A 9305-nucleotide genomic window follows, 5' to 3' on the forward strand; every position below is an offset into this window, starting at 1 on the left:
TCCGGGCTGGGCAGGGGGGACAGCCCCGTGTGGGAAAGCTGAATTACCCCATCCCCGCAGCTCGAGGGAGCGGGACTTCCCACAGCCTGCCGGGCTCCCCGTGTGCCGTGGGCGATGAGGGTGATGCTGTCTGATCCTGGGATGCTTCTCCGGCTGCCCTGAACCTCCATCTCTGGAGCTGCAGCTCCCGCAGGGGTGGGGGCGATCCCTGTCCCCCCGGATCTCCCCCTGCCACGGGCTGCTGTGCGCAGGGAGAGCTGCTGCTCCCCACAGGGCTGCACGAGGCGCCCGGAAGGAATCCGGCCCCGGCTGCTGGACCTTCTCCATCCCAGGAGATGGGAGATGTTTGTGCCCCTGCACCAGCATCCTGCTCTCGGGGACGGTCTGTCCTTCCATCCCGCCTGGGCAGCCAGCAGCTCACCCCGCTTTCCTCCCCGAGTGCGCCGGGGTGCCGCGGGAAAGCCCTGCCCTCTTGCAGCACTAATCACACAGCGGGGTAATTACCCCGGCAGGCTGCTCGGGCCCGGCGCTGGTGGAAGCGGGGCGCTCTGCCTGACAAACAGCATCGCCGGGCGCTCGTTCCTGCTGGCGGAGGCCCTGGCTGCAGCGCGGCGTTGGGAGGGATGCGGGAGGAGCACGCCGTGGCGGTGGGCATCCCCGCCGTGCCCTTGGTGCGGATAATCCCGCCCGCCCACATAAGCAGCTAATGCGGAGCCGATCGGTGGGTGTTTGCCACGCAGCAAGTGGGGAACTAACTGGTTTAGTGAATGACACCCATGTCCTGCCCACAGCCGCCCGCGTTGTCTGGCGTATTTATAGCATTTGCTGCTATCAGGGCTCGTTTCACCCACTCAAACCAAGTCCTGTGGCTCCTGCGCCTCCTTAAACCGTCGCCTCTTAGCAGATGCAGGAGTGCTTTGTCGTCTTCCAAATCTACTGGGAGAGAGGGAGAGGGAGGGAGAAAGAGTTTCTCCATGACAAGAAGTAATTAATTGCTTCCAGAGATTCGGCTATTAAATTCTTAATTAGAGACGGGCTAAAGCGTATGACAACATTAGCCAGACGCTCCCCCAGGCAGGGCTGTTTCCAGCAGCACCCGCGGCAGCGTGCTGGCCTTGCTTTCCCGGGCTAATCCCGGTGGCCATGGGGATTACGTGCCCGGGCACGGTGTGTCCAGCCCCGGGACGGATTGTCCAAGGTGATCCAGCCATGCTGCTCAGCACCTTCTGTGCCAGCGCGCGCGCACGCCGCGCTCACCGCGACCTGGCTCAGCGGCTGCCGTCCGCAAAGCTTCTCCCTGGTACCTGCCAAAATCTGCTGCATTAATGCAGCCTGTCTGTCCCTGGCTTGGACGGGGCTGGAAAACCCTGATCTTAATTTTTGGGTGTCTGAACGTGAGCAGTTTTGCTACGCTGAGCGTGCAGGGCCGCCCTCCAAATTGGTTGCACCAGAGGTTTCACCGCAGCCTTGAAAGGCTGCCCGTCCCAGGTCAGGCTGCGAAAAGGGGGCTCAGCAGGAGCCCGGACCGCAGTGCTGCCCCTCCACGTGCGCCGGGGGCTGCGGGCTCAGCGCCGGCTCCCAGCCCCGGCCCGGGCATGGCCCTCTGGGCACGTCCCAAGGAAGGATGCTTGGGCTCTGCTTTTGCACCTCATCCCCGTGGGCAGCCGGCAGCGCCGTGGAGCAGCCCGCGTCCTCCGGGTCGGCACTGCCCGGCGTGCGGGCGGGCTCCAGGCAGAGCTTTGCCGATTTTTTTCCTCCCAGCTCTGTCTGAGAGCAGAGATGGGTTTTTGAAATTGTCCAGGGGGATGGCAAAAATAGACTTTGCCAGATCTGCTTTTAGTGTTGCTGAATAAAGGTCTGGCGTGCTCTTGAGAGGCGGGTGGAAGGATTGGAGCCCTCTTCAGCCTTTTGTGGAAGCAGTGAATCAGGGGAAAAAAAAGCTCTTTTATATAAATGTGTATATAAATATCTTATTTTGGGGATGTGTGTGAGCCTGCTGGGACTGGGAGGATGCTGTTTGCCAGAGATGTGCCAGACCCCCTGCCCGCCTGGGGCAGCTCCACCTTTTCCGAGTGCTGGTCAGATGAGGCCATGGGCTTTCCACACGCACACCCACACGTGTGCACGTACACGTGTTCACCCACGCACACGCTCACCCCCCCTTCGTACACACACAGCTCTCGGGGGCTGCCCCACCGCCGGCCCCACAGGCAGAGCCGGGCTCTGTTACGCAGCTCCTTCCCTCTTCCTGCCGGTGTCGCATTTAACACCTCATCAAGTGTTTAATTGTTTGTTTACTCGTTCTTCGCTAGAAAGATGCAATATTAGTTTAATTAGAGAACAGAAAGTAGCACACTCCTCCTTCGGAGAGCCAGGCTCAGGGAAGGGTTTAAAGCTGGGTTTATTCCCCGTCTCCCTGCCTCTGCCTCCCTGCGTGGGAGATGCTCGGGACCGGGATCCCCGGCTGCCAGTCAGGGGACCGGGGAGAGCGGCTCCGCTTTAAATCTCCACTTAAGGAAAGTAATCTCGTGTCCCTGTGGCCGCAGTTTGGAGTAGGACGAGCCCTTCCCCTTCCACCAAGTGTGGTGTTAACTCTGAAGCCTAATAAGGGAAAAGGTGCAGAGCTATTCCATCTGCAAATGTCACCGTGCCACGTGCTCGGGGTGGGTAAAGGGGCAGCTTTAGCCTCACTCTGCAGGATGGCAAGAGCTGCCACGCGTGTCCCCACGGAGAGATGGGGAATCCCACTGGGATCCCACGCTGCCGAGAGCAGCAGCGGCCAGGCAGGCACAAAGGAGGCGCACAGGCACCTTGAAGGAGACCCAGCTCCGGGTTTTTGCAGGCGCCTGATATCACTTGAGCATTATCTGCTTGTTTGCCAAGAGCTGTCTTTTCCTGCAGCACATGCCCAAGCACCTAGAATGCTCCATCGTACTGCTGACAAAACTGAGATACGAAAGTGTGATTTTAGTCCTCCTGCTTGTGAAACGTACCCAGGAGTGACTCACGCTTCGCTGGCTGTGCTGGCAGTGCCGGTGGATTTTCTAAATATCCCACAGAACCAGAAATGGGGATTTCTGCTCACAACTGTCCTGTCACTGCCAGGGAGTCCAGAGCCAGCACTGGAAGCTGGGGAAGATGCTCCACCGCTCCTCGCGCTGCCGCACGTGTGCCCTGGTTCTGCTTGAGGACGAGGTAGGACGGCGAAGCTGCACGGCTGCATTTGCTCCTGCAGCAGCCGGTGATGCTTACGGGTTCTGTTCCAACTTGAGATACTCTATGTGGTTCGTGCCAGTGGTGGCCAGTTCGTTACTGCCGGACCGAACGGGGGGTTTGACTTGTCAGCTCTCCTGCACCAGCGTCTCCGTGCCCTGAGGTTCAACCAATAAATACGGTGTGTTACCCAACTCTGCTGTCCGGGCTGCAGAGCTGTGTGGTCCCACGGGAGCATCCTCCGTCCCCGCTCTGGGGGATGCTCTGGGACGGAGCCGTGCCCACAGCACCAACATCAACGTTTCGTGTCTCAGCCTTACAGCGGGGCCACCGAACAGGCTGTCCCTCATCCCGCCCCGACGTGCTCAGCCAGTGCACGGGGGTGTTAGGGCCCCGAGCCCCCCTACTCCCGAGGCAGGGCAGAGGGTGGCCCCCAGAAACCTTGGCTCCAGCGCAAGTGTCCTGCCAGGCACATGGCAAACGGGCAGTTATTAGGATTTTTTTCCATCCTGGCTTAACACTATGAGAGTGTTTCACTACCGGTGGCACAAGCAAAGCAGCCCACAAAGAGCCTGGTTTTGGCTGCGCCCCCAGGGACCCCTTGCAGGGGCCAAGGGACAGCCCGGGGTGCCACCGCCCCGTGGTGGCAAGTGACGGCAAACCTGCCCTCACTGCTCCCGAATACTGATGGTATCTACATATGCGAAGGGAAAAAATGAACCCTAACCAGGAAATCTGCAGTAAGTATTACTGAGTTCTTCCGTTTATTCTGTCCGTTCTCCACCCTGGGACGATGCCCGGTTCAGCCACGGCTCAGGGCTGCCCGTTCTCCTTCCAGCTCCCATCTGCCGCTCCAGCTGGTCCTTACGGGCTCTGATATGCAAAGGAGCCCGTAGACACCCGCAAATGATGCAGCTCTGTAATATCTAATCCTCTGCCTGCGGGAGGTGTAACAGAGGCTCAGCGCTGCCAGCAGCACCCGGACGGGCTGGAAGGGAGGGGGGACAACGGCGAGGAGGTCACTGCAGGGCATCCCCCTCCCTGGCCATAACCAGGTGGGTTGAGGTTTGCACGCGTTGTTGCCCTGCTCTGCACCACGTCCTTTTCCCCCAGGGGGGATGAGCCGCGGGCACTGCACGGCAGCGCGCAGAAGAGCTCCAGCGCGAGGGGGTGCGATGCTCTTCACCCGCCCTGGCGTGAGCCTGTGCCATGCGCGCCCTGGGGGCACAAGCTGCCGGCGAGACCTGCCACCATCACCCACCACTCGTTCCCGGTGCCAGAGGGTCCCGTGTCCCTCCTTCCCGGCCCTGAAGCCACGGCCAGGGCTGCTCCCTGCCCAGCCGCCGCGGGCTGCCATGTGCTGGGATGCTCCCGTGGGATGTGGGGCGCTCCCCTGGGACATGGGGTGCTTCCCTGGGGATGCAGGGTTCTCCCCCAGTGACGTGGGGTGCTTTGCAAGGGAGGCAGGGTGCTTCCCTAGGGATGTAGGCAGCTCCCCCAGGGATGCGGGGTGCTTCCCCGGGGATGCCCCGGTGTGGGGCTGGGGGTGCCGGTCGGCGGGCAGTGCCGTGAGCCGCAGCGCGGGAACCGCCAGCCAACCGCGGAGTAATAAAGTCAGGCACAGGGTGAGTGGGGATGTTTGTACCTGAGAATACTTTGTACCTGTAGGGACAGGAAATGTTTTTAAAAGTCTGCAGCTGTGATTTTCAGGGGAGCTTTCAGCGTCGTTGTGTCTATCATGCAGCAAATATTGTATGTAACAGCAGGGACCCCTGGCCTGCGAAGTACCGGATCACACAAATATATAAAGTACATTTTAGCTGTAATACATTGAGAGGCTTGTAAAACACTCCAGTTTGTCTCAGAAATGCCTAAAAATAACATTCAGTTACCAAATCACTGCTGTATCTGCAATAAGTGAGCCTTCCTGCGGCAGCGGGGGGAGCGCAGCGCGGTGCTGCTCTCGACACCGACTGCCAGCAGCGGCACGGCGCCCATCCCCGCAGCAGCTCCCTGCGGTCCTCCATAAAAGTTCACTGTTGTCACTCTGGCTTCAAATGTCCCAGGAAACTGCAGTTTTCACACTCAGGACTCTGTTCACAGAATTACAGAATGCCAGCATCCCAGACTGGTGGGGTCTGGCAGGGCCCTCTGGAGCTCCCCCATCCCACCCCCCGCCAGAGCAGGGGCACCTCCAGCAGTGGCACAGGACGGCGTCCAGGCGGGTTTGGGATGGCTCCAGAGGGGGAGACTCCCCCACCTCTCTGGGCAGCCTGTGCCACTGCTCTGCCGCCCTCACAGCAGAGAAGGCCCTCCTCAGGCTGAGATGGAACCTCCTACGGTCACCTTTGTGCCCGGTCCCTCTTGTCCTGTCACTGGGCACCACTGGAAACAGACTGGTCCCATCCCCCCGGCACCTCCCTTGAAGGATTGATCAGCGTTGAGGAGATCCCCCTCAGTCTTCTCCTCTCCAGACTGAACAGCCCCACGTCCCTCAGCCTTTCCTCAGCAGAGAGATGCTCCAGTCCCCTCAGCATCTCCGTAGCCCTTTGCTGGACCCTCTCCAGCAGTTCCCAGTCCTTCTTGACCCGGGGAGCCCCGAACTGCACGTTCTCCCCCAGCCCAATGGGCAGAGCTCGGGGTGCTGCAGTGGCTTGGGGTGCCACGGCGGGGTGCTCAGTGCCTCTCCCTTCTGCCTGACGTCACCATGGGATGGGCACAACTTTTGGCTGTGCCCAGCTACCTGGTGCTCTTGCTGGGCTGGGCAGACACCGTGCCATGGTCCTAGCAGAGCAGGGTGGCCCTGGGGATGGCTGAGGCCGGCAGGGACACGCAGACCTGAGGGGACGCACAGCACCCACAGCAGTGGGATGCACCACAGGGCTGGTGTCCCCAGGGAAGAGCAGGGCTGTCCCCAGGGAAGAGCAGGGCTGTCCCCAGGGAAGAGCAGGGCTGTCCCCACCATAACAGCAGCTGCCCATCGCGGCTAGGGCTGCCGGGGGATGCGTCCCCGGCCTGGAAACCCCCACGTCATGGTGGCCCTGGCGAGCACGGTGAGCACTGTGTCACTTCGCCACGCTTTGGCTGGGACCACGCCGGGCTGCTCGTGGCTACCCGAAAGAGACTGTAGCTTCCCGGAGCAGCAAAATCATTTGTGAAGAAAGCAAATCCACGAGCTCTTGCGCTGGGAGACGAGGCAGTGGGCAGCCTCCCCCCACGGAAAGCTGGTGTGTCTTTTCCAGGCTGTGCCGTTATCCTCGCTGGCTGCTTCGCCTGCTGCGGGGCTGGAGCGGCCACCGGGGTTTGGTGGCCTCGGAGAAGCTCCTTGCAGACGCAGGTCCCCGATACCAAAAATGCTGTTGTGCCTCGCGCTGCTCCGCACCCTTTCCAGGATGGGAAGGACCTGAAGAAGCCACGACTTGATGAAATGCGGGAGGGCAACTCTTCCCCCCGCTCCCCGTATCTCAGGTGAAGAAGCTGGTGCCCCAGCACTGCGTGACGAGGGGCGCGGAGCTGCGCCAGCAGTCCTCTCCGTGGGCTCAAGAGTGAGCGAGAGCTGCTGGCATAAATTACCACGTTGTCATCCCCGGCGCTGAGATTCCCAGAGAATAGCTTAGCAGTTCAAAGGGCTGCTGAAATAATTTTGCGCAGCATAATAACAGTCCTTAAGCTTTCCATTTAAAAAAATGTCAACAAACACATGATTTCTGCAGCGCGGCTGACTTGCCGGCACCCGGGGGTCAGAGGCAGCCAGCCCCTTCCTGACACCCAGCGCACAGAGTTTAGCTCTAAGTGACAAATTAGCCTAATGAACTCGCAGCATCTCCGTGCTGGTGAGGAGCCCTGATTTATACATCTCTCTTCCCTCCCCACAGCACTTCACACAAATGTCACTCCTCCGTCTGCTCAGCTCCGGCACCGGTGGCCGGGTGCTGGCGGGGAAGCGGGGCGAGAGGAGAAGGGACGTCCACGCCGGTGGCGGGGCCGGTGGCACTCTCCCTGCCCAGCCCGGCCGCTGCCTGGCGAGGATGCAGCCCAGTCCCCCCAGCGAGCGCTCCTCCCCCTGCCCGGGCTGCCCCGACGGTTTTTATTTTAGCCCCGAGACGGGAGGATGCTTTGCAGCGGGGCCGTGGCTCCTCCAGCCACAGCGCCTCTTGGAGCATCTTGGAACGGCCAAGTTATTTCAGGCTCCCGTGCTGATGAAAGCCCTTCTCCCCACAGCCACGTGCACACAAAGCCCGTGCCCTGTGCGTGTCGCTGAGCCAGGTCCAAGACGAGGATGCCGCCCCAGGCGCCGGCCGCAGGAGGGTCCTTGGCACCGGGAGCCACCGCCGGCGTGGGCAGGAGGGAAGTCTCCGGTTGGCGGCGATGTGGGAGAAGCAGGCGCCGAGCCAGGGAAGGGCAGTGCCTGCGCTGCTGCCTGTCCCCATCCCAGGAGGTGGCTGGAGAAGGGCTCGGGGGGGCGGTGGGGCCGGGGCAGAGCTCTGTCCCCCACCGCTGCCGCGGGCTCCCGCCCCGCAGCGCCGCAGGCTTTCCTGCTTCTGGCCATGCTCCGGCTCCCACCGTCAGTCCGCCACGGGCTGCGTGGGGCACCTCGGCCCTCCTGGTGCCCAGCACCTTCCCAGGGTGACGGCGTGGTGGCCCCCGGGCCCGGGAGCCACACCGGCCCCAGCACACCATAGGCCATGCCGTGGTGCGAGAGGGCTCCAGGCTGGCGGGATTCGGCCAGGGAGAGCGGCAGGGAAACGTGAAGGCGGAACCTGGGAAGAGGAGAGAGAGTTACGGCTGAAGGCTTTGGGATCACAGATCCCCTGAGTCCATTTCCCTCATCATCCCACTCCCTCAGGCAACTGGGACCAGTGGGGCTCAGTCTGGGAGAGGGGTCTCTGCTCCCCGGTGAGCCCCACGCACCACCGGCACCGGCACCGTGCCCTGGCCAGGGCTGTCCCCAGGCTGCGGGTGTGTGCCACCTCCCTGGCACCCCTCCCGTCCCCGTCCCCGTCCCCATCCCTGTCCCCGTCCCTCTCCTGCCTGGCACGCACAAAGCACTAATACACGCTCACGCTCCAGGAGGGCAGCGATTCCCAAATCCCTCCCGGGCTCCTTCAGCCGAGGAGTCGATGGGCAGCTCTTACCGGCGTTTAAGTTTCGCGAACTCTCCAAGTGCTCAGGAGCAGCGAGGGAAATTACCGCGGTCTGCCTGGATTGCCCTCCTGGCACGCTCTTCGTTAGCGCGGCGCGGCACAGCCCCGGCGTAAAGGGCCCTTTACGGCCGCTGAGCACACATTGCGCCGCAAACGCTTGTAAACCAAACTGCTTGTGCCTGTGATTCACACATCCAGGAGCAACGGGTTATTCCTCGCTGGAGCTCTGTTCCGGGCACTTACGGCTCTGCAGCTTCGCGTGGACATTATTTGCATTTTTACATAATATTAGGAGCTGCCTCGCAGAGGAGGGAGGAGGCTGCTTCGAACCCCATGGTGTTTGTGGGGAACGTCTCTCTGCAGGGCTTGTTTTCGGGCTTCGCCAGCCATTGAATTAGTGAAATTCAAAATAGATGAAGCGCCTGGCAGGTTGCCAGACCCATTTGCCTGTGAAACCAGTTACTACTGAGGGATTTATAACACGGTCGGAGGAGATGCTTTTCCCACGTAAACCGCTCAGCAAATCTGCGTCCCCCCCGTTGTTTATTCCCCGGCGCGGCGCACGTTACGGATTGAGGACAGCACGGGGCAGCACCGGCCCTGCCCTCTCCTGGAGTCTGGGCAGCGGCCACCGCCTGAAGGAAGGCGGCGATGCCGTGGGTCACACAGCAACCGCGGTGCCAAAGCAGAAGGGAAGTGCGTGTGCAAGGTGGTGGTGATGGTGGTGGTGATGGTGGGAGGGGCGGCTGCGCAGAGCTGTGGCACGCTGGTGCTCCAGTTTGGTGTTTCCACAAGTATTCCCGACCAGCCCTTGGCGAGAAGGCCACCGATCTGAGATCGATGCCACCAGGAAGCCATGGCGGCCCATCTACACGTCTGCAAACCGGGTGCAACTGCCCTGGAGACCCCCCTCCGGCAGCGCACCCCCCGCCCAGGGGCGCCCCCAGG

The sequence above is a fragment of the Charadrius vociferus genome, unplaced genomic scaffold, assembly GCF_000708025.1.
Source record: "Charadrius vociferus isolate BGI_N301 unplaced genomic scaffold, ASM70802v2 scaffold623, whole genome shotgun sequence".
Classification (NCBI taxonomy): Eukaryota; Metazoa; Chordata; class Aves; order Charadriiformes; family Charadriidae; genus Charadrius; species Charadrius vociferus.